This window comes from Macaca thibetana, chromosome 17 (genome assembly GCF_024542745.1).
Source record: "Macaca thibetana thibetana isolate TM-01 chromosome 17, ASM2454274v1, whole genome shotgun sequence".
Classification (NCBI taxonomy): domain Eukaryota; kingdom Metazoa; phylum Chordata; class Mammalia; order Primates; family Cercopithecidae; genus Macaca; species Macaca thibetana.
Genome location: NC_065594.1, coordinates 85,284,151 through 85,310,384, shown reverse-complemented (window position 1 = coordinate 85,310,384; position 26,234 = coordinate 85,284,151). Strand labels below are relative to the sequence as shown.

Sequence of the window (26,234 nt, the reverse complement as noted above, 5' to 3'; positions counted from 1 at the left end):
TCTAGCGTGACCCGGTGAGAACAGGCAACCCTTGAACCACCTTACCTAGGTACTCCTGGTGATACGACAGAATACATTTTTCTCACTGTTAAACTCTTTTTTATATTTGTAGCTGGGTGGCTCCAAACCAATATAATTAGCCATATGTAAATATCCTGAAATCTATGTCAATTCAAATTAAATTTAGGTTTTTATTTTCCAGTGATCAAAAATAGAGTATCTCAAGCAATATTGTGTGTGTGTGTATGTGTGTGATATTATTACATAATAACTGGAAGAATTTTGATGTAGATCCTAGCAGTGATCTTATATGCTGAGTATTTGACTTTTTTTAGGATTTAATAATTGTCACAATAAATTTATATGGAGAGATTTTTTAATTATAGAAACTCATTAGTTTGTCCATAATGTAAAAGTGTTAAATTATATAGTTCTGTTGATAATGATATTTTGTAATAGATATTTTTAAGTTGTTAAGAATGAAGGAAAATAATGGTGTAAGTGATTTGTTTTATGCGACCACCGGAGCAGGCGCCAGAGATGAGGCAAGTAGGCAAGGTAAAAAAACTTTATTAGCTAGCCAATGTGAAGGAGGAAACGGCGAAGTTCACCGGTCTCCGGCGGTGGAGGCAGAGGAAGTCGCTCCGGCGTTCTCAGGCGAGGTTCCTAGGTCCGCATATGACGAGGGGCCGAGGAAGTTCGCGCCGATAGCTTCCTGGAACGGTCTTTTATGGACAGGGCTTGAGGTGGGCAGGATAGGGGCGGGGGTAGAGGCGTCTTCATAGGCGTGGCCAGGTAAGCTTCGATTTCTTCGTTTTGACGTCATACTGCGCAGGCGCAGACAGTCGGTGTTTTTCCCCGGCGCGGGAAAGTCGCTGATGAAGAACCCGGAACTGCGCCATCTTGTTTACCTTCTTTACCTTCTTCCGTCGTGTCCTTTCTCCCTCACCCAAACAGTAAGTAATCAGTTTTAAATAGAGTTTATAGATATTTTTATTATTTGGTATTGTCATGTTGTTTCATGCCTCATAATAGCTGATTATAAATAGGTTTTAACCAATCACTCTCTTTATTCCAGAGGTTTAAGCAGATAAAGAATACAGAGAATGCTTGTAAAGCACTTTCTACCAATATATCAGGACCATTTCTGGATAAGGTCCTTGACTTCTTTTAAGCATTTCTAAAACAACATTTCTAAAAACCTCAAGCAAAACCACTTTAAAAAATCTGAATTCATATAATTTTACCTAATGTGGAACATTGGGAGAGCAGTGACTTTAATATAATATTTTAATGTCTACGTGTATACATCTGTAATTAATAAAATCAGTACAACTCATAACACATGGTCATTCTTAAGCGACAGAGTCATAGAAATGTAACAGCACATTAAAATCCTCTTCTAGTGGCTCCGAGGGGCACCCCATAAACTCTTGAGTAGCTCTTAGCAAATGCAAATTAGTGAGCATTAACCCAGACATTCGAAGGCCCAGATAAATCACCATGCTCTTCAGGAATTCGTATGAACAATTCATAGCACTATAATTTTTCCTAAGTTAAGATTAGACTAATGTTGAGAGAGACAGCAAGAGAAACAAAATAAAGGTGCACTGTCCTATGCTCATTATAGGGTTCTCTTCGACCTTGAGGAGACTGCTACTTGGGGACATGTACTGATTCATTTTCTGACTCCTTTTGTCCTTGATTTTGGCATAGCCTTGGTGTCGGGAAATTCTTCCCTCAATGCCTCAATCGCTAACGCTCATATTTAAACACATTTCCTTTTCTGTAATCAGTGAGGAAAGAGCAGCTGGTCACCATCTTCTACACACTAAACCTTTGAGCCTTTTCTTCAGAATAAATGATCCTACTTCTTAGAATCATAAAATTAGAAGGGGTTTTGAAGTCAGACCATCCTTTTTCTGCCTTTAGACAAGACTACCCTTCCCTCTTACCATTCCATACAGATGAGCAAAACCATCCTATTTTTAAAAGAGATCAAGAGAAAGTAATCAAAAGCCTCCAACAGTCACACATTCCTCTGATGAGCAACCCTTACTTTCAGGAAATCATCATCATTATCATCAAATAGCATTTTTCTAACACCCACATGTGCAAAATATGTTTGTGTATTCAGACCCTAAAGAGGGCCCTAGAGGCCCAGAAAAGGTTGGAAAAAAAAAAAAAAAAAAAAAAAAGAACGTACAAAGGTACACAAACATCGCTAGGCTCTTTGCAAGCAATGAGAGAGTCTAGTTCATTGCCGTAATAAATTATTTTTAAAAGACAGTCCAGAAACTTCAGGGGATTTTCATTTTCTATTCAGGAAAATGATCTTATAATTAAAGAATATATCCATTCCTTTTCTTTTGTTTGACTATTAGGACTTAGTAACGACTATCAAACTCAAGTCTAATGACCAAAATTGAGAACATAAATATGCAGTATGTGAAATCTGAAACAAATCTGTACTAAGGTTTTAAAATTTGCAACACATATAATCCTGAACCAGTTGCCTCTGTTACAAAGTGTGTGTGTTTTGAGGGGAATTGTCTGTAAAAACATTCAAATCTCTCTTCTCTCCCATTCTGGCTCCTCCTTTATGCTCCTGAAGAACAGAGCTCAAAGGTTGCTCTCAAATGTTCAAAACTTCCCACCAATGGCTGGAATGGTTCTGTTGTCCTTCAGCTTCACCTTCCAGTCAAGGAATTCCCAATTTCTGGGTGTTACTGATTTTTGCTAGGTTTTAACTAAATACAGCAATTTACTTGAAGGTAAGCCTTCCCTTTATATATATTTATAAATATAATATTTATATATAAATATTTATAAATATAATATATAAATATAATATTTATATATAAATATTTATAAATATATTTATATATATAAATATTTATAAATATTTGATAAAGGGAAGATTTGCCAGTCGAACATGCTGGTTGCTGCAGTGGGGGGATTTTGACCTGGGTGGCGCTCCAGTCTGGTCTTCACCTTACCTTTAATTGCTCTGCCAGGGGATGCAACACACAGAGTAAGGTCCACGTCATCCATGCACTCCTTCCTCTTTGTGGGTTTCTCAGCTTTTCTCCATTGCTCACCTTCGTGAGAAGCTCCCTGTAACTGTGCAGGTAATCACAAGGCTCAGAGGGTAGGAGCTGGCCCAGTACCTGCAGATCCTGAAGGGCCCCTAATCTAAGTACACCATTCACCCCAACAGGCTGGAAACTATTTGATACACAAGCTCAAAAGGTTGTTTTGATTACTGTTGCTGCTCCTCCTAAAGCAGAGGAACCAATTTGATATTTCATTGTGTGATTCCTGTACTATGAGTAGTAGGTACTATCTAGCAAGGCTTTACTGCAAACATAAAATATATTAATAGCACATACAATGGCACTGGCATACAGCTCTTTTCTAAATTTTTTTCTAATAGACATGTTTATTCTATTTCCTAAATGGAGTCAAGACTTAAAATTTTCACTACCAATGAATAACATGCTTAAATATTTTAGGAAAATGGTAAGATGTTAACCAGCTCTATTCGTATTAGTGAATGACTCTTAATATTTGAAAGGAAAGAAAGTGACACTGGCTGCTTTCATACACTATCACATTTAAACCTAATTACATTTCAAGGCAGGAATATTTATTATCTTTTTTTCTGTTAAGGAAGTTGAGCCTCCTTTACGACAAACTGAATTCAAATGTAAGCATCTCTAATTCCGGAGTGCATATGTGCACAATTACATAAATAATTTTGTCTAAGAATCAACAAAACTAAATAAATGTTAGGTGTCTAGAATTTATCTAAACATCCTGATGATTGACTATTTATTGCTGATTTTCCTATTGTAATATGCAGAAGTTTGAATTTTAAGATATAATCGCTATCATCTTGTATTTCCACAGAGCTAATCTGTCATTAAATGTACCTAAATTCTTCGCCATAGCCTTTTAAGATTTTCCAATGTTTATCTGTTCTATCAGTATCCATCACTGTCTTCACTCTAAAAGCTGCACTTAATAGTGTACTTACCAAATTAGTAGTTTGGGAAGTACCCGGGAAGTACAGTATAGATACATGTAAATATTACTTCCCTCTGTGCCACAGACTGGGCTTTGATTGTTTCAATTTCAACATCCTGGCAGCATCCAGATTTTATAAATACCGTTTCCAATGCTTTGCATAAAGTTAGGAGCCAGGTCTGAGCTTAAGTCTCAAGGCTGACATTGTTAACATCAGGACAGGCGAGTTCAAAAGCACAGGCGCCAGCTGCCCCACCTCCATGGCACAGACGTCATGGAGCCAGCCACAGGTCTGTTTCAGACTGCAAAGGAGGGGCTCTGACTTCTGTTTCCTTTTGTGCTCTAGGAAGACATTGTAGGCTTCCATAAACAAAAATAAAATGCAATCGAATTACAACCTCTTTTTAACCTATTTAGGACATAAAGGTTAAACATGTATGCATCTATGAAGAAATGCATGTTAAAAAGTGGTTTGAAATAAGACGTGTGGAAGCAAAATTCATTTTTCTTTGTATGGATAAGTAGAATGTTTTTCATACCTCAAAATGCCATAATCATTGTCCTTATCTATTAACTAAATCTCAATGAGAAAGATAAATTATTACATTGCAGAAATATGAGATTTAAGACTTATTCCAAAATATTTAGAGGGTATTCCTTAATGTAATACACTTCTATAAGGAATAGTACAGAATTTTATCTGAGATATTTTTATTAATCAATATTTTTGATTCATATGAATCATTATTTGGATCAGATTTTGATCTCATAAATGTGAAGTATATTGAATAATTCAGAATTAATTAGTTTCCATTTAATCAGTTCAATTCTTATGAGTTCATGAGTAGGCAATTTGGAAAAGACTAAAATAAGATTCTATTTCCTTTGAACTATGGAAGTATTCAAAAGAAACTGGTAAGTTCATGAGTATAATTGTCCCTGTGAGTTCTGTAATCTATGAATATATAGGAAGTTCTTGTCTTTGAGAATAAATGGTTTAAGTGAATTCTATTATCTATATTGTCGTTTTGCTTGTATTTCAATTTTATTATGTGCAAACAGAAGCAATGGGTGTACTCTTTGAAAACAGTTTCACAAATTAAGAACTTTAAATAAGCTTTTATCTTCTATTTAGATCAATTTGTCTAAGTATATCAGGTAATTTTCATCCTCATCTTTTTATTTGTTATCTTGTCCAATCCTATTAATGAGCATAAATGGCTCCCCAAGTGTAAATATTTGAAGGGAAATATTGGGTCATTATAAATTCAGGTGGCATCCATAGTTGATGGTGGAATGACGGGAAGAAACTTTCCTCACTAAATGTCAATCAAATTCATCAGCATGATACTTTTACAGGTCTGCACAGCTGGAAAAAAACAGTCACGTCTGTTTCATTGTTATGTAAATTTATGCTGGTACTCAGTGTAATCAACAACCGAAGCTAGAACCATCCTTGAAACAGATTAGATGATTGGATTCTTTTGAATATAATTCTGAAACTGGAACTCTAGGTTCTTCTTAGGCACTTCTTAAATATTTATGGTTATCCAGTATAAGTAACTCAGAAATTCTGTAGTCAGCTAGTATAATCTTTTTCAAGTAATGTATGCTATTCTTATACCTACACCAACAAAATTGTATCTAAAAAATTGGTATCTAGCCTAGGAAAAATCTCAGGTAAGGTTTTATATTTCAGTGTCTTAGTCCCCTTAAGTCATTTCAGTCATAGCCTTAAAACCCTCCTTTAAACAGATTTACCATCACCTCTTGTAAAAACTGGATTTGAGCAAGATGCATTTTATTAATCAAATCCATAAGGCAGTCAATACATTACTTCTTTTGGAATGAAAAAGGAAAAGAGTTATTTCACAAGCAGACGAAAACTACATATGTAACTCTACTTCCCTGGGTAGGCTCCAATACAGGTTTAATCCTGAATTTTCCCATTTTGAAAGGCTTGCCAAGTTAGTTCTCAGACATTTCATGAAGCGTGTTGCTCAGAAGTGACATCAAACGTAATCCTGATTTTTGACAGATTCTTCTATACAATGACACATACCTGGCCTTCAAAATAGGGTAAACTAAAACTCACTGAAGAAGAATAAAAAGGTTACTCTTACAATTCTTGAGGCTTTCAAAAATCGATGATCCTACAGAAGGAGAAGAGGCCATTTATCATTAGAGCCTTTTTGATGTCAAAGAAAAAAAAGAAAAAAGAAACAGAAAAACATATGCTTGTAACATAGCAGCTGATATTAGTAGCTTTAGAATTTACAAAGCACTTCACTGTTCCATTATTTCAATTAACTCTCATAATGTCATTGTGCATCCAGTCTTAACATTTGTATTATAATTATTTCATTTGAAAGTTGAGGACAGGAGGGTTAAATAACTTGTATTATTTCCCAAAGTCTTGCAGCTGATAAGTGATGTTTCTAGGAGTCTATCTCCAACAGATTGAGTGTGAAATCTGTTTTTTTTCCTCTATTCCATTGAAATGTGTATTTACTAACTGCGTATCTAATTATGAATTGAAGAATAACATTTATTTAAATTAGTGCAATCAGACTATATCCAGAATATTTCTAGAAATGATTTTTAAGTGATTGATGAGCAAAATGAAGAGTAAAATATATTTTTTGTTCACTTAAATGCAAACACTCTGAGTTTAAAATTTTCTCAATGATTATGTAGTTCAAACAATATTTTCCAAGATTATTTGAACTTAGATACAATTACTGAATTTAGGCAGGTATACATTAGAGTTTCTTAATCTTGGCATCATTGGCTTTTAGGTGGTATAATTACTTGTTTTAGGAAGCTGTCCTGTGCATTGTAGGATTTGGGGCATCCTGTCCTCTACTTACCAGATGCTAAAATTATTCCGGGTTGGGACAACCCCAGATATCTTTAGAAATTGCCAAATCATACTCAGGTGAGAATCAATGGTCTATATTAATTTAACTGTGCCATTTCTCAATATTACGTTGGACAATTATAAAGATTTAGCATGAATTAGCAGAGGCATTAATCTTTTAATGATAGTATAGTAGTGGATATACTGGTACATGACATAGCTATCTAAGATACTTCTATATATGCAGTACACTAAAACTGACACATTCCAGGCATCCCTTCTGATCTTCTATTGACTCCTCTTATCTACAGTAAAAATTTTCTTTAGCTTATTTTGCATCCTCCCAGCATATCTTTACTGGGAGAAAATTGGTCTCTCAGATTTTTGCACATCTGGCAAGTCAGGCACTGACCACCTTTTTGTTCTGGATTCTCTTTTGAGGATATTTATATAGCAAACATCCTTGGAAATGAAGAATCATTTCTCCCTGTGGAACAGTGTGCAAACATACTTACTCCCCATTATAAAACATTCAGGTTTCCTAAGTTCAGGTTCCTCTTACCCTGTAAATTCCCTTGCCCCTTCTAAATTATGGTTTCACATGATCCTCTTTGTGTTGCCCTGTGGGAACAAAATGTTGATACTCTGGATACTGCTGTTAATAAACTTTTCTTGATCTCTGTCCCAGGAGTCTTCTCATTGCCTCCTACTTGAATTCATATATCCATATTAGGATACATTTTTTTTGTTTTGCCAGAAACGCAAAATCCCCAGTCCATCTCATTACTTTTTTTTTTTTTTTTTTTTTTTTTAATGTGGCCTCTCCAGTCTGTCACTCAGGCTGGAGTGCAATCTCAGCTCACTGCAAGTTCTGCCTCCTGGGTTCAAGCCATTCTCCTGCCTCAGCCTCCCAAGTAGCTGGGATTACAGGCGTGCACCACCACACCTGGCTAATTTTTGTATTTTTAGTAGAGATGGGGTTTCACCATGTTGGACAGGGTTGTCTCAAACTACTGACCTTGAAAACCTATCCTTTGACATGAATGACAAATTACATGCTATTTATGCCCCAAAATGCTAACTTCCACATATAGCATTTTAGTATATCCTTATAGATTATATCACATGAAATTTCTTTGTGCACCCATTGAAAGATTATTCCTAAGGATGTCATCCACTATATCACTTATTTTTTCCTCTTTATATAAGCATATTTTCATTTTAAAGGAAAGCTGATTTTTACCTGAACAACAGTTTCATTTCTTTATGGACATCACAAAAGTTGCGAGTTACTGCGTTTGCATCCTGCCTATGTCTTTTAGGAAATGAAGGCTTCCTTTTTTAAGCCAACCTTTGGCAGCTGCATAATATCATTGATAATAATATTGGGTGTTAACCTTACCATGATTTATTACTTTTCTACCTTAAAATAATTGGACATCTGAGGAAATGGAAATAAGATATATATTAAAGATATGTGTGTGTGTATATATATTCAAGTGTATATATATATAGTTTCATGCCAATCTCCATATTCTGTATATAAATATATATTCCATATTTATATATATGCCAACCTCTTAAAAAGTTTACATAGAGAGACATCTTCGAATAAATTTTTATAATTAGTGGAGTGGGGGGTAGAATCACATGAGCAAACTAGGTAGCAATATGTCTATCCTACATCAAGAAGATCACATGATCTTTGGTGTTTTTCATTGAGTATCCGGGTTAGTAGATAAATTATTGACACAGGGATCGTCAGGGAGGAAAGTGATTGTGATCCCAATGCAAAGCTTGGAAAAGTGATGGAATGGACTAGAGTGGCACTTGACAAACTATCCTGAGAGTACCACTCCAGGAACCTCTGGAGAATTCACAAGGAGAGTAACATTAATGACAAGGGTAGGTTGATACTAGTTTTCAATACAAGCTCTGGCAGTCCTAAGAAAAGGCTTTTTCTGGCCAAAAGTGTTGCTTACTCTGGAAATCCCTAAGCACTGGCCATTCTGGCATGAAATCTTTCTTTGGGAAAACATGCGTAAATGATTGAATATTAATTCAAAGAATTTTAATTGTTGAGCCCAAGTATTGAGTGACTTCGCTCTTCTCTGGAGACTGAAGTGGAAAGACCAAGTGTCCTTCAGGATGCGTGGACTCCATGTTCCACAACGTTGTATGGCAGCATCAGAAGCCACTGCCCCAGTTGGTGAAAACCACACTTTCCACCTTCTCCACTCTTTCTACCTTAAGGATGACTAATTCCCAGACACTGAATTTACCCTGGAATTCATGGACATTGTGGTTTTTGTTTGCTTTTGTTTGGTTGGTTAGTTGATTGAGGGAAGTGAGGGGAAATGGTAATAATAACAGATGGGAAGAGTAAATTGATTAAAACTTCTTAAAAGGGGCCGGGCATGGTGGCTCACACCTGTAATCCCAGCACTTTGGGAGGCCGAGGCAGGTGGATCACCTGAGGTCAGGAGTTCAAGACCAGCCTGGCCAACGTAGTAAAACCCCATCTCTACTAAAAATACAAAAAACTAGCCGAGCGTGGTGGTAGGCACCTGTAATCCCAGCTGCTCAGGAGGCTGAGGCAAGAGAATTGCTTGAACCTGGGAGGCAGAGGTTGCAGTAAGCCAAGGCCACACCATTGCACTCCAGCCTGAGCAACAAGAGTGAAACTCCATTTTCACACACACACACACACACACACACACACACACACACACACAAAGTTCATTAAAAGGTAATAAAAGAGGTACGGTCATGCAGAGCGTTATGCTGACTACTTTTACATTTTTGTCCTGTTTTCTCATCTATGTTTCATTATTTTATGTGAGTTTTTAGATCTACTTAGGCCTTTGTAGATCAGGTTTGTTTAATAGTTAAATTCATCTACAATCAGTCTTACTTTGTGCATCCCTATGTATTTATAGATGTTTAGAATGACATTAAAGATTTTGGTAGCTAAATCTGGCCAGTACAAAAAATATATATTATCTCTAGCCTAAAAGTGGAATGTTGTCATTTATGAGCTCATTGTTACCTGACTGTGGTATCTGATTTAAAAAATTATCATAATATCTATTGCTACCTTTTTAGAATGAATTATTTTAAAGAAGCACTTCCGTGGACCATAATCTCAGAGTTGGACAAGAGTTCTAAAACACAAAGTAGAAAAGCTGTCAATATTGTCAGTTATTAATGACTTCCAGTGATATAACACAACTAAATAAAATAAAATAAAAAATGACCCCATTTAATTGGTACTTCTAGGAAATTCAGGTGGGTGTCTGAGGCCACTGAAGAAACTGGGTCGGTTACCATATGGTGTAATCTAATCTCTTTCAATTCTGTAAGTCTGAAATATGTGGTATTTTCAATGCTTTTTCATTTGAGTATTACATTAAATCAGGAAACATTAAATCAAGTCTCTTGGCTTGATGTTTGAGATGGCAGTGCAAAAAGCCTTCTGCTTTCAGTGCTATGGCATTGCTGATCACAATATTCATATGGCATTCTGATATAAGATCTGAGAAATAAATAGAAAAAGAGTCAGTCATTTCAGAGAGGTGACTCCATTATAAAGGTGGGTATGTGTAGCATTTTCTTGAGAAACTTTTAAGTTTTTCTTTGATTTTTCTCTAAGTTTTATCAGCCCTAAGCTGATAAATACTTAATGAATTTTCAGTAATAGTAGACAACTTCCACTAGTATTAAATAACCTTTGTGAATCAACTTGTATAAATCACAACACAAATAGTAAAAACAAAACAAAACAACAAAAAACACTAAACTAAACTACAAAGAAGTCCGAGTGTTTGGATGTGACCCAAAGTGACCATTAAAGTTGTAAATTTTCTCATTAAATTGGTAACAATATAAGCCATCCTCTACATCAATTGAAATGCCAATGTACTTCTGAGTAATAACATCCCTTCCATGTGATCTCTGAGATTTTTATTCTAGCTTTTATGAGCATGAGTATATTCTTTATTTTGAAGGCTGTGTTGATAGATGACTCTGAATTGGAGGGCTACCAAAATCTAAAGGGATTCTTTGCTACTTGTCATGGTTACAATCCTTTTTCTCTTCAGTAGGTTTTGCTTGTCTAAAATGAGGAACTTTCTCAGTAGATGTGCAATTCAATCGAGTCATCTTTTTCCAGATACAGGAATGATTATTAATATTCTGCCCTCTCAGTTCTCTATGATGCCCTTTATGACCATTCAGACACAGGCATTCATACCTCACTGAGGACAGCAGGGACAGAATATGCTGCTGTGATACCAACTGACTCAATGACTTAGCTTCGTGCTCTCTGAGAGCTGCCGACTTCCGTGCACCTAATAACTCCCACCCCTTCCCTGCTTGGTCCAGTGGTCAGATTGTGGGGGAATGGGTCACCACAAGGCACTGCTTTCTGCTGTTCTGCTCTAACTCCTGACCAGACTTCACAAACAGCATGTGCTCACTTTACCACCCACAAATGCAGAGAACTTTTGGGGGAATACTTTGCACAGTCCTCAACCAGTTCTTTCCTAAAATGTTTGTGAAGTCACCAAACACATCGATGGTTCTCAGTAGATTTTCTTCCTTCTGTCTTTCAGTTTGGATACCTCGCGTCTTTGTTTTCATTGCTTTCAGATTCTTTATTTATAGAAGGGAAAGGGGACGAGCTATATACCACACCGAAGATTTCAATTTTGAAAAATTTCGAATCTACAGAGAAGCTTCAAATTTATAGAAACAAAAGTATAATAAATACTAGTGAATACCTTTCAATTAAATTCACCAGTTACAAATTTTACCACATTTGTTTTTTTCTCCCTCATTATATCTATCCATCCATCTACCTAGCTACTTCACTATATCTATCTTTCTGTCTGTATATTACACATACACACACAAATGTGTTACCTTTTCCATCCTTTTCTATGTTTACTTTAGAAATCATGATAATATAGATCATGTATAAGAAAATCAGTAATAATTTAATATTATCCAGTATATAGATTTACTTATACTGTAATTTGTGGTTTCACCATAGTTTGGTTTGCTTTGTTTTGTTTCTGATCTCTATATTCTCTTTCATGGAAAATGTCATTTTATTTGTCTGTGTGGTGACTTGGTTTATTTTGGTTTCCATAACTGAGTTTTTGAAGAATCCAGAGGAGTTATCATTAGAATGTCCTGCATTCTGAATTTGTCTCATTGTTTCCTTCTATTAAGCAGCAAGTGAAACGTTTCTTCTGTTAAGCAGCAAGTAAAACATAGTAAGAATACTATGCAGGTGATATTGTGTACTTAAGGCATTAGAACAGGATGCACATAATTTTATGTTGTTTCATTATTGGTGATGCTGGTTTAATGACTTGGTTATGGTGGTGACTGCCAGGTGACTCCATTATAAAGGTGGGTGGGTGTGTATATATATGATGTGCCAGTGTGTGTATATATATATATGTGTGTGTGTATGTATGTATATGTGTGTGTATGCATATATGTGTGTATATATATGATACACACACACACCCAGACACATACATATTATATTTATATGGTAAATATATATATGTATATGATAAATGATAAGTGAAGAATTGTCATCTTGTGGCAATATGAGCATCCTTCTTCCTAAAAATTTTCATCCAGTGTTTTTTATCATCTAATAATTGGTCCTTGGTAAAATCAGTTATTATTATATATTAAAAAACGATGATATTTCTAATTTTGTCATATTCTTCTTATTAACTGGCATTCTTTGAAAATTACTTTTAATATATATATTTTCATCTTTCTAAATTATGTATTTAAGATATTTTAAATATTTAAGCATCTTAAAAAATTTAAAGTAGTACGTTTTGTAATTACTATGATTTCTTATATAAACACCACATTTTGATAAAAATAAAAAGTATATTACATAAACTCATTAAAGTCTTTTAAATATATACACTTATCTGTTTCCTTTCAAAGCAATTTTTGTTAAAAGTAGGAAGGAGTAAAACCCACTGTGCCTTGGGTTTTCATTTTCTATTCCAACTAAAAAGTGCATGTCCACAGAAATGTATCATTCATCCACTCAAACTTTCTTGAGAACCTGCCTCCATCAAGGGACTTCGTTAGCTGTAAAGTGCTGACTAAACTTGTGTTTATACCTCCACTCATGAAATAGGAAATACACACACACACATACACACATATGCATTTGTGTTTATACCTCCACTCATGAAATAGGAAATACACACACACACACACATACACACATATGCATTTGTGTTTATACCTCCACTCATGAAATAGGAAGTACACACACACACATACACACATGTGCATTCGTGTTTATACCTTCCCTCATGAAATACGAAATATACACACACACACACATATGCATTCGTGTTTCCACCTCCACTCATGAAATAGGAAATATAGACACACACACACACACACATATGCATTCGTGTTTATACCTCCACTCATGAAATAGGAAATACACACACACACACACACACACAGACGCATTTATGTTTATACCTCCACTCAGGAAATATGAACTATACACACACACATATGCATTTGTGTCTATACCTCCACCGATGAAATAGGAAATACACACAAACACACACACACACATATGCATTCCTGTTTATACCTCCACTCATGAATTAGGAAGTACACACACACACACACACACACACACACATTCATGTTTATACCTCCACTCATGGTATAGGAAATATGCACACATACATGCACACACATATTCATTCTTGTTTATAACTCCACTCATGAAATAGGAAATACACACACACACGTACATTTGTGTTTTTACCTCCAGTCATGAAATAGAATATATGTATATAATATATGTTATGTAAATAGAATTATGTGTATGTATAACATACAATTTTCTAATTTGGGCTGTAGGTCAATATACATACATTTCTCCTGGCTGTAGGTGACCATGTCACTTGCATTTATTATAATATATTTTAATTCATGGAATTTAAATGAAGTTTTAACACCAGAGACTTTCACAGAGATTCAGATAATTTGAGATAGTACATAATATTTTTAAAAAGCTTATTTTTTTCTGTGAGTGTTGCTTGTTTCCATAGACGTTTCATTCTATAAAGGTTCAAAATATAATTTTAACTAACAAACTATGTAGGTAATTATACCCATTCTGCAGTCTGTTAGCAGCTTTTGATCAGATTCTCATAGCAGAATTTTCCCATATACAGTTGCTAATATAGAAGAAAAATATCATCTTCTTATTGGATTATCTTGTTAACTTGCTTTTGCCTAATGTTTTGGCATCTTTTGGTAAATTTCTGAAATGAATAACAATAATTTACACAGACTACTCTAATAAAGGGTATTTATAGCCTATGTGAAAATAAAGATACGCATTTTAGGAACTTTTGCAGACATAAATACTTGTTCTGTAAAATATTTGTCAAATGTAGCAGATGTGGAAAGCACAGATCCTGGAGTGAAAAACCTACAGCTTGAATTCCACTCCATCATTTATTAGACCTGTGACTTGGTCAAGTTGCTTAATTTCTCTGAACATCAATTTACTTGTCTGTAAAGAGAGAGTGGTGGTACATAATAGATATTTTGACAGGTTGTTAAAAGCTACAGATGATGTGTGTTGGGAGTCTGATGCCTAGTACTTCTATTAGGCAAGGTTTTTCAGAGGAAAAAACCAATAGGATGTGTATGTATACATATGTACACACACACACACACACACACACGAATGAGGGACATTTAATTTAAGGAATGGGGTCATGTGATCATGGCAAATCTGAAATATTAAGGACAGGCAGGCAGGTCTGAAGACAAGGGAAGATTTAACACTGCACCTCCAGTCCGAAGGCAGTCTGGAGTCAGAATTCCTTCTTCCTCAGGGGACCTCAGTCTTTTTCTCTTAAAGCTTTCAACTGATTAGATAAGTCACACACATTATAAAGGACAACCTGCTTTAATGAGTCTACTGATTTCAGTGTGGATCTCATCTGAAAAATACCTTCGCAGAAACACTTAGTCTGAGGTTTAACCATATTTCTGGGTGCTACACATCAAATTAGCTATCACAGAACCTCTACACAGAAAGGTACTGACATTTGTTAAAATCATAGAATTCTATTTACATGACCAACCAGAGTGTGTCTAGAGGGCTCCAGTGGCCCTGCAGAGTTTCCATCTTTACTGACAGTTTCTTGGATAGTGTCTCCTATTGGCTGCTCTCACTTTCTATCTTTTCATTGTTTCTTTGAGATTTCATAGGAACAGTCCCATTTTAGCTGAAAGTGTCGCTGGCTCCCAGGATCCCAAAGCCAGTGAGTAGATATGGCAAGTAATACCTGATCCCATATAGAAGAGGGAAAATCCCTCTCTTCCATACCTGTGGCTTAAGGTAGCACTGGTTATCTAGCAGACTCACAAAAATCTACCACGAAAACAGTGACTTCAACTTCTAATTTAGCTTTTCTCCCAATTCATTCTCAAACCAATCCCTCAAATTAAGAAGCAAGGAATGCTTCATTAGTTACCTTCATTACAGTCGTCTCTCTCGAGGTGCACTGAACTCCTTTGTCTTCAACTGATCCTCTCCTCTCCCCACAGAAGATCAATGTGCAGAGGAATATTTCCTTTAAAGCCAGGAGTGCATGCAGCTAAGCAACTTTAGAGATGAATGGTTCCATATTCCCTGGAGCCAATTCTAGATGAGTTCAATTGATATACTCTTAAAAATAGTAATTCTATTTATTTTACAAGTGCTATGCAAACAGAGAGGTAAGTACCAGCATTGTAATTCACTACAAAGACCTGATTTTGATGTACAAACATAACTAAATAGCTACACCCTCTAATTGCAGAATCCAGATTTCCTCCAAACTTTATCTCATTCTAGCCAGGAAAACAGCTATCGTCTTTTTTTGGGTTTGTTTTTTTTCATCGAATGCTTTTATTATCATATTTGAAGCTTTTGATTAAGTTGGCATCGTAAGAAACTGTTTCCTATTTTCTTTCTTGTTTTTCTTGATAAGCCTGAGTCGGTAATTCTGGCTAGTATTACAGGTTCGTGTTTTTGGGTACATTCATTTATCATGGAGTGAGTCACTTTGCTGTTTTTGTTTCCACTGTATTCTGAAAGGCACCCACAGAAACATGACAAGAATGCAGGCTTGCATGGAAGAAATTCTCATGCCGGGTCTGCTCTGTCTCCACAGTGAGTCTAGCCTACATAACATCGTCTTTGAACAATAGAAAGCAATGGCTAAGGATAAAAGAATGGGTTCAGATAAAACAGAATTTTCTACCACCCCGAATATTCACTCCATATTTAATATGAAGCCAAATATTTTAACATAAATGTGTTTTTATTGTCTTTGTCCTAGTCTCCCAGTAGGGAAGTTTTTGTACTTGGTACTTCTTTGTTTTTTTTTTTTGTTTGTTGGCTTTTACTGTTTTCTTAATTTTAAATTCTAAGCCTCCAGGTGCCTTGTTTATAAAAACGATTCCGGATTTTATACTTTTAAAATATGGTTTCTTAACCATTTGCAGTTTTGCTAAGAGGAAAGGAGAATCTATAAAGTTTGTTTACATGAAAGGAAAATCTCTGTATAGCATTCTATCAAAACTGTAAGAAAATGAAAATTAATTATTAGTATTGATAGGTTTTGGCTGTTCCCTCCAAATGTCATGCTGAGATGATCCCCAGTGTTGGAGGTGGGGTCTGCTGAGAGGTGTTTGGGTCATGGAGGCATATCCCCCATGACTTGGTGCTGTCCTCCTCGACTCCCTCTTGCTCCTGCTCTGGCCGTATGACATACCTGCTCCCCCTTCACCTTCTGCCATGAGCAAAAGCTCCCTGAAGCCCCCCCAGAAGCTGAGCAGATGCCGGGACCAGGCTTATACAGCTTGCAGAACTGTGAGCCAATTAAACCTCTTTTCTTTATAAACTATTCAGTCTCAGGTATTGTTTGGTAGCAAGGCAACAACAGCCTAATAAAAGTAGACCTAATGGAAAGTGAGCCATGCCGTTTGTTCCTTTGAATATATTTGGACAATTAAACCAATATAAAAAAAGAAATTATATGGAGTTTCTGACTCGGGTTCCCTGAATTTAAATGGTAGCAGAAGATTCCCCTATCTGGAAAAGAGAAACTCTTCCTAGGAAAACGCAGAAGCTGTTCCAAATGTGTAATGGAGCAGCATCCTTCTTCTGAAACACATTTTCACTTGGAAACCTAACAGATAAATAAAAATATGAAGAGGGAGCTTTTCTATTTAGAGTGTGAGAAGAGGGTGTCGGGTGCCAGGTTCTACTTCATTAAGCTCCTTTCAAATGCTGAGATGCCATAGACCCTTGTGCTATCCTCCAGGAACTCAGACTCAAAACTCTTGCACCAGAAACAACTAGATGGATAAATCATAAAACGAAACAGAGAGAAAAAACAATTTTCCCAATGCTATCACCCCTATTACCTGACAAAAGTCCTGGACGATGGTCTTGAAATCAGTTCCTTCAGGTCTTTAGAGGGTCTCTGTAGTTTTTCCATAGGTTACCAGCCACGTGCTTGGAGGCAAGCTGGCTAAAGTAAAATTCTAAACTGAACTGAGCTTGATAGAGTTCTGTGGTCATATTCCCAGCACAGTCTCTGTGTTGGGAAGGAAAATTGCTTTTTCTCTCATTGCAGGAAAAAAAAAAAAGTGTCAATGATCAAATCTAGATTCCTTACAACTTCTGTTAGTTTCCTGCACTTCACGGATAATCAAATTCCTCACAACAAAACTGATGAGCTGTCTCTCAAAATTGTTGACTTTTGCCTTATAAGGTTGGTGGAAGTGAGAATGTGGTATTTGAGGTTCTTAAGACCGACTTTGTATATCCATAGGGAATAATGTATTTTATCCTATTTTCTTACTCTGTATGTATTAACGGCCATTTAAAAGTTCTCTTATATCAGTAGAAATAACTGAGCTGGAGTTTGCTTGTTGACAATGTATAGGTACAATATATCATTAGAAGAGTGATATGACTATTATTTTGGTGAAATAATACAAAAGGAATCATAAAAATAGAGCTGTCTAATAATGAACCATGTGATTAAAAAAAGAAAAGTTAACTTTCTCATCACTGGAAATAAGGAATGAGCCAGTGGCCATGGATCACTGATATCATTGTAAAGATTCCTGTATTGAGTGGGAATGCAGACAAAATAACCTCCGAAGTCTCTGCTAAATTTATGGTCATGTAAAAGAAATACAGCTGGATTGCCTATCAAAAAGATCCAGGGCAGTGGATACTAACTTTCTTTACTTGCAGCCAAAGTTTTGAAATCTTAGTAGAGTGTTTTGTTGTAAATTTAATTGATTAACCCTGATTCTACTGCAGTCAGCAAATTAAATTCAAGCCTGTATTATGAAATATTATGAAATAAGCACTTTAGAACTGTCATCTGTATTAAGCAGCTGTAAAAAAGCAGTGTCAAGCCTTGATGATTTCATATAAAATTGAAATAATTTTCAGTATTCCTCATGGTGATGTATATGTTTTGTTATACACACACAGAATAAAAACAAGCAAACAAAAAAGCCAAAATGTTATTTTAAAATACTTAAGAAAAAAAAAAAAACGGTTTGGAAAAAAATCTCGATATCAGCACTAATTTAACTTTATAAACTTTCCAATGTAGTTCATGTTCAGTATATTAGCATAATATTGATTGTATTAGAGGGGCTCGATATTTCTTACTGACTTAAGTATGTTTAAGTAAGAGCATATCTATTTTGATTAATGAGGTCTATATACCTTCTCTCTTGATTACTCTCCAGTTTTGGGGAAATTACTTTGGTAGCTGTATTAGCTCTTTCAGGCCACCTGAAAACTTCTTAACAAACTAAGTGGTACACTAGTAAACAAAAAGAACTCACGCGGCTTCCCTTGAGACGAATACGTCATTGGGAGTTCTGAGAAACCACTTAAAACATAATTATTGTTTTGAATGAATCAGCAGAGAATTCTAGTCTAAACTCTTCTAAAAGCCTACATTTTTTTCTAATTTTATTACATTTAAATTTAAAGATTTTTTTCAAACCGTTTTTGAACAAGAACAGTCATTAGATTATTTTAAAAGATTAGGCTAAAATATGCAAAATTCCCTTCAGTAATACATTTTTAAACTGGAATTATAATTAGTCATAAGGGGAAAGTCATTTTAGTGGAAAATAAAATTCAAAAAAGCTAAACATTAACTGCTGAAGTTGCTTTTTGCCCTTTGCAAATTCTTTCTTCATTATATCATTCTCTCTATATTTTTGAATGCATGTATTTCCAAAGAAATTACCTTTTGCTTAATATAAAATTTTAGGCAATTAGATGCAAAAGTGTAGTAAAGCAACATTAAAGTTGCCAATTTAAACATAGGGAAGCAAAACAGCCCAGGAGTTAAAGTTCTGACAGCTATTTTAACTAGCACACATGGCCAGTGCCACTCAGTACATAGACACATGCCCATTTTCACAGTCACTGAGGAGTTCTAAGAGTTGATTTTGAAACATAATGGAAATTTCCTTTTTGGGGGAAATAATATAAATTTGAGATAAATTATTGACTGTCTGTACTCAAAAGATTTTTTTCCAAAATGAAAAAAAAATATAAATGTCTTCAGCATAATAATCTAGGATAAGTAGTTAATGATACTACATTAAGGCATTTCTTAGGGCTTGCAAATTCATGATGGACATTTGGTGATAGCCATGTCCAGGGTTAGAGGAGTTCTTTCTTGCCTCTTTCTTTCTTTCTTTCTCTTTCTCTCTTTCTCTCTTTCTTTCTTTTTCTTCTTTCTTTCTTTCTTTCTTTCTTTCTTTCTTTCTTTCTTTCTTTCTTTCTTTCTTTCTTTCTTTCTCTCTCTCTCTCTCTTTCTTTCTTTCTTTCTTTCTTTCTTTCTTTCTTTCTTTCCTTTTTCTCCCTTCCTTCCTTCTTTTCTTTTCTTTTCTTTTCTTTTCTTTTCCTTCCTTCCTTCCTTCCTTCCTTCCTTCCTTCCTTCCTTCCTTCCTTCCTTCCTTCCTTCCTTCCTTCCTTCCTTCCTTTCTTTCTTTCTTTCTTTCTTTCTTTCTTTCTTTCTTTCTTTCTTTCTTTCTTTCTTTCTCTTTCTTTCTTTCTTTCTTTCTTTCTTTCTTTCTTTCTTTCTTTCTTTCTAAAGGAATGTGTAAATTAATAACAAAAACCTTTAACATATAAATAAATTGATAAATTACTGAGCAAACCAAACCAAACTGTCCACCCATGTTTTTCCTTGTGGTAGCCTGCTCCAACCATACCAGCAAGGCCTACAAAAAGCAAAAAAAAAAAAACCTATGTATTTGGTGATATTTTCTTAAACAAAGATTTTTTATTGTAATGCCTCACTGTTTCTCTCGTTTGAATCTGAGTCACAATTTAGACACAAATCCTGAGGTCAGATCCTGGCTCATAGCTGGATACCATAGAGCATGTGCTGTGTTCCTGACTCCTCATCTACGATATAGAAATGATAAATCCCACAGCAGAATGTTCGAGTGAAAAAGAAATAGGAAAATATAACATATCATACATAAGACCTCTTATAAAAAACACAGATTCCAAAATGACATGGTGATTATCATCATTTTATTATAGCCAATAAATTGCCAGGGATTTTAAAAACTATCATTCTCTGAGAATTCTATTTAAGAACATACATATAGATAAACTAGGCATTCAAGATTTTGTAACAGGATCTGGAAATAAAGTCAACACAAAACTTTTATATCCTGCTGCTGGTATTCAGTTTTTCTGTTCTTGAACAGATATTAATTGTCCACATTCCCTAATTTCTCTCTCAAGTTTACTTAAAAAAAAAAATCTACTGGGATTATCTACGTGGTGCCAGACACCCGTGAAGGACAGGGTAGCAGAGAAAATAAACACGCTCCCATTTCTGTGGAGTTTATCCTATGATGGAGGACATTCTTGGCTTGTGCATTTATTTGGTTCAGCTATGTAAGGGATGGTAAAGGGAATGTGTTCATTATAAAAACATAGTCTTACTTTCTCTCCTAATTACTGTAAGTGTTCAGAGGTATGGGAATGGTCAAACAGAAAATGGAAAATTAATAATAAAAAAAAGAAAGATATCCAAGTCCAAAGTAAAACTATACAATTTTATAACACAGACCAAGAAAATTTTCACGTAGAATTTGGTATACTTTCGTTGCCCCATCAAATCCACCCTTTTAGTGCTCTATATTTTCTTTCTGTTTTTAACATATGTAACTGGGCATTCTGAGCTGGCTTCCTAGGAGTGCAGACATTAGTAATACAGACAACTTCTGTTCCTCTTCCCCCTACACACCGCTTGTAAATCAGTACTTACTTATTTGTATGTTTTCAACTTTTGGAGTTATGACAGAGGAGAAGTAGACGAATTTAGGTAGAAAGATAGGAAGGAACTGCTGAGCCAAAACTGGATGAGAATTGAACAAAGAAACTGGTCTCACCATGGGGTTAGTCTCCAACTCAGCAAAAAATGAATTTTTTTTTTATTATTATTATACTTTAAGTTCTAGAGTACATGTGCATAACGTGCAGGTTTGTTACATATGTATACTTGTGCCATGTTGCTGTGCTGCACCCATCAACTCGTCAGCACCCATCAACTGGTCATTTACATCAGGTATAACTCCCAATGCAGTCCCTCCCCCCTCCCCCCTCCCCCCTCCCCATGATAGGCCCCGGTGTGTGATGTTCCCCTTCCCGAGTCCAAGTGATCTCATTGTTCAGTTTCCACCTATGAGTGAGAACATGCGGTGTTTGGTTTTGTGTTCTTGTGATAGTTTGCTAAGAATGATGGTTTCCAGCTGCATCCATGTCCCTACAAAGGACACAAACTCATCCTTTTTTATGGCTGCATAGTATTCCATGGTGTATATGTGCCACATTTTCTTAATCCAGTCTGTCACTGATGGACATTTGGGTTGATTCCAAGTCTTTGCTATTGTGAATAGTGCTGCAATAAACATACGTGTGCATGTGTCTTTAGAGCAGCATGATTTAAAATAATCCTTTGGGTATATACCCAGTAATGGGATGGCTGGGTCATATGGTACATCTAGTTCTAGATCCTTGAGGAATCGCCATACTGTTTTCCATAATGGTTGAACTAGTTTACAGTCCCACCAACAGTGTAAAAGTGTTCCTATTTCTCCACATCCTCTCCAGCACCTGTTGTTTCCTGACTTTTTAATGATCGCCATTCTAACTGGTGTGAGATGGTATCTCATTGTGGTTTTGATTTGCATTTCTCTGATGGCCAGTGATGATGAGCATTTTTTCATGTGTCTGTTGGCTGTATGAATGTCTTCTTTTGAGAAATGTCTGTTCATCTCCTTTGCCCACTTTTTGATGGGGCTGTTTTTTTCTTGTAAATTTGTTTGAGTTCTTTATAGGTTCTGGATATTAGCCCTTTGTCAGATGAGTAGATTGCAAAAATGTTCTCCCATTCTGTAGGTTGCCTGTTCACTCTGATGGTAGTTTCTTTTGCTGTGCAGAAGCTCTTTAGTTTAATGAGATCCCATTTGTCAATTTTGGCTTTTGCTGCCGTTGCTTTTGGTGTTTTAGACATGAAGTCTTTGCCCATGCCTATATCGTGAATGGTACTACCTAGGTTTTCTTCTAGAGTTTTTATGGTATTAGGTCTAACATTTAAGTCTCTAATCCATCTTGAATTAATTTTCGTATAAGTAGTAAGGAAAGGATCCAGTTTCAGCTTTCTACTTATGGCTAGCCAATTTTCCCAGCACCATTTATTAAATAGGGAAGCCTTTCCCCATTTCTTGTTTCTCTCAGGTTTGTCAAAGATCAGATGGCTGTAGATGTGTGGTATTATTTCTGAGGACTCTGTTCTGTTCCATTGGTCTATATCTCTGTTTTGGTACCAGTACCATGCTGTTTTGGTTACTGTAGCCTTGTAGTATAGTTTGAAGTCAGGTAGCGTGATGCCTCCAGCTTTGTTCTTTTGACTTAGGATTGTCTTGGAGATGCGGGCTCTTTTTTGGTTCCATATGAACTTTAAAGCAGTTTTTTCCAATTCTGTGAAGAAACTCATTGGTAGTTTGATGGGGATGGCATTGAATCTATAAATAACCTTGGGCAGTATGGCCATTTTCACGATATTGATTCTTCCTATCCATGAGCATGGTATGTTCTTCCATTTGTTTGTGTCCTCTTTTATTTCACTGAGCAGTGGTTTGTAGTTCTTCTTGAAGAGGTCCTTTACATCCCTTGTAAGTTGGATTCCTAGGTATTTTATTCTCTTTGAAGCAATTGTGAATGGAAGTTCATTCCTGATTTGGCTCTCTGTTTGTCTGTTACTGGTGTATAAGAATGCTTGTGATTTTTGCACATTAATTTTGTATCCTGAGACTGTGCTGAAGTTGCTTATCAGGTTAAGGAGATTTTGGGCTGAGAAAAAATGAATTTTTATATTGAGTGACTTGTCAGATCAGGATAGAAATTAAAGCTAGAAGCCCTCAGAAATTGGAGAATTTAATAGAACATTATACGCAAATTAAGCAGAAATTCAGGATCTTCTTTCAGGTATATTTGAATCAAAAGTAAACCAGGGATTGGCAACACAGGTGCACATCACCTCGGGACGTTCAGCTGCCCTCACACCATGACTTTTGCTTAAGGGCCTCAGGTTGGTAATATCCCTAACCTCAGTGTGACAGAGACAAGTCCATTAATCTCTGGAATAAGGCAATCTCATCATAGGCTTCAGCTTATTCAAATCAGTTTTCAAACATGATAGGCAGCATATACTGCAGGTTCAACAAGCATAGGCAGTGATTTATCTATGAATGGGAATAAACAGAAATAACCCATTAAGTTTCCAGATATTGAAATTTGTAGACATGGTCTACAAAAATACTATGTTTTTAGGGAAAATGGTAAGTATATGCACTCAAACAAGGGACTGTGTATTAAGTTATCTAAAATATTTAAAACAGATCAAAGGAAACTTCTATAAATAAAATCTAAAAACCTGAAACCACAAAGTCTATGGGTGAAATTAACAGTACGTTAGAAAGAGATGAAGATAGAATGAGTGAGTTAGAAGAAACTCAAAGAAATTATACGGAATAAAACAGAGGAATTAAGAGACATAGAGGACTGAATGAATGGTTAGGCTTTATATTGAATCAGAGTCCTTGAAAGAAAAGAAAAAAGGATGGGTTGAAATAATGTTTGAAGAAATACTGCCTGCGAATATTCCAGAGCTGAGGAAAGACACCAGTACTCAGATTCAATGACTGGAACAATTTTTCAGTAGTATAAATACAAAGAAATTTTGCTGATGGTATAGCTGCAAAATACCAAAATCAACTGAACATTTTTAATGTAACCTTGAAAAGAAAGAGAATGTAAGAAATTAGCATGATAGGAGAAATATTTAAATCAGTAATTGATTTCTCATCAACAGCAATATAAGACGAAAGAGAATGAAGTAACTTCACAAGCTGAAACATGATAACTCTGAATCTAATGCTTGAATTTCTTTCACAATTATATTGTCTAGTAATCCAACAGTCACATTAGAAATTAAATAGGAGCAAGAATACTTACTGCAGCCTTATTTGTATTGCCAAAAGCATAGAAATAGCATCCAGGTCAATAAGGAGGCATTTTGATAATAATTATGAGCTAGCAGTTCATTGAAATGTTGGGCATCCATTAGAAAGGAAAAGGCAGTTCTTAAATATCCATGTGGAGTTGTAGTCCAGATGTAATTTTTGCAAGTGCATTGCCATTTGCATAGAGAAAATATATGTGTATATGCAGACACGTGTAGATTTTGTGGTAATCTCTGGAGAGATACTCAAGAAAATAATTGTCCTTGTGGAGAGAAATGAGGTGCTGAAGAAAAGCAGCCAAGGTTGAGGGGATTCATACTCTTTCTACCCCTTGTACCTTTTCAATCTTGTTTCACATGTACTATTATTCATAAATTACATATATTTTTAAAGGTTGGTTTGGTTTTATTTTTTAATTAAAAACATAGCTAAAATACAGATATCTCCACAGTTATAAACAGCACAGATTAAGGAATAGTGTTGTGAAGTATCTTCATTTTAGGGGTGATTGTGTTAAAGTTCTGGGGACTTAAATGACCTTTTTCATACCATCCAAATACTGACTTGAGAATTTAAATCCAAATCCCTCTTCAAAATCCATCCTCTTATTTTTACTGTTTAATACCTCCACATATTTTTTTAAAAGTTCTATACATTTGGCACTATATAAGTTGTATTGCCATCAAATGAATATTCATGTTCACTCCAGCATTCATATGTGTTGTCCAACCTATGGGGTCCTGGGTAGATGATTAGGTCATGAGGGCAGAGTCCTCATGAATGAAGTGAGTGCTCTCATAGAGGAGACTCCAGAACACTCTCTTGCCACTTCCTTCCACCATGTGAAGGCCCAGCAAGGAGAAGGCCATCTGTGAACCAGGAAGTGATCCCTCTCCTCTCTAGACACCAAGTGACTCTGCATGTTGATCTTGGGCCTCCTAACTTCCAGAATCCTGAATGTATTTCTGTTTATAAGCCAGCCAGTCTCTGGTATTCCATTACAGCAGCCCATACATACCAAAGCTGTGGCACTAACAAAATCCAACAGAGAAGAGTTGGATCTAATTGTTTTATTAAAATTTGATCTTTGCTATGGCCTAAATGGCAGAGACCAGAGTTTTCCCTTTCCACTGTGTGAGCTTACAAATGGGCCGCTAACAGATAACAAATCTACCAGCACCTTGAATCTTGGACTTCCCAGCCTCTAGAGCTGTGAGCAATCAATTTCTGTTGTTTGTCAGCCACCTAATTTATGCTTTTTCATTAGAATAGCCTAAAACGAGTAAGAAAATCCCCCAAAGCAAATCAAGTGCCTTTTACATGCCTATATGCTCAGTAATATTTTTTTGAATGAGTAAATGAATAAAGGTAATGTGACTGTGTATTCCCTTTGAATGTAAACCTTTAATACCGATTGCAGTATGATATTGAATTCACTTAAGATTTATTTTTATATAATTGTATAGAAGCAATTTATAATATGGAAATGTTTCTCAAATTTACAGAAATATGATCAATATTATATTATATTTAGTTTGTTATTTAAACAAACTAAAAAGACATGTTTCTTCTCTCACTGTCCATGTAAATTAGTGGAAGACATTGATCTCAAATTACAATATTTAACTGTATTAAATTGTATATATAGATGCAGACTCCATGGTAAAAT

At 35.6% G+C, this 26,234-nt stretch overlaps 1 long non-coding RNA gene across 2 annotated transcripts in view; it reads left to right on the top strand.

Annotated features, from left to right (window-relative positions):
• The first annotated feature begins 852 nt into the window (after window positions 1–852).
• Window positions 853–26,234, top strand: part of LOC126940167 (uncharacterized) — a 56,501-nt gene continuing 31,119 nt past the window's right edge. For both annotated transcript variants that reach the window (XR_007720641.1, XR_007720639.1), the window contains exon 1: window positions 853–956. This is a non-coding gene — a long non-coding RNA (uncharacterized LOC126940167). The remainder of the gene's footprint in view (window positions 957–26,234) is intronic.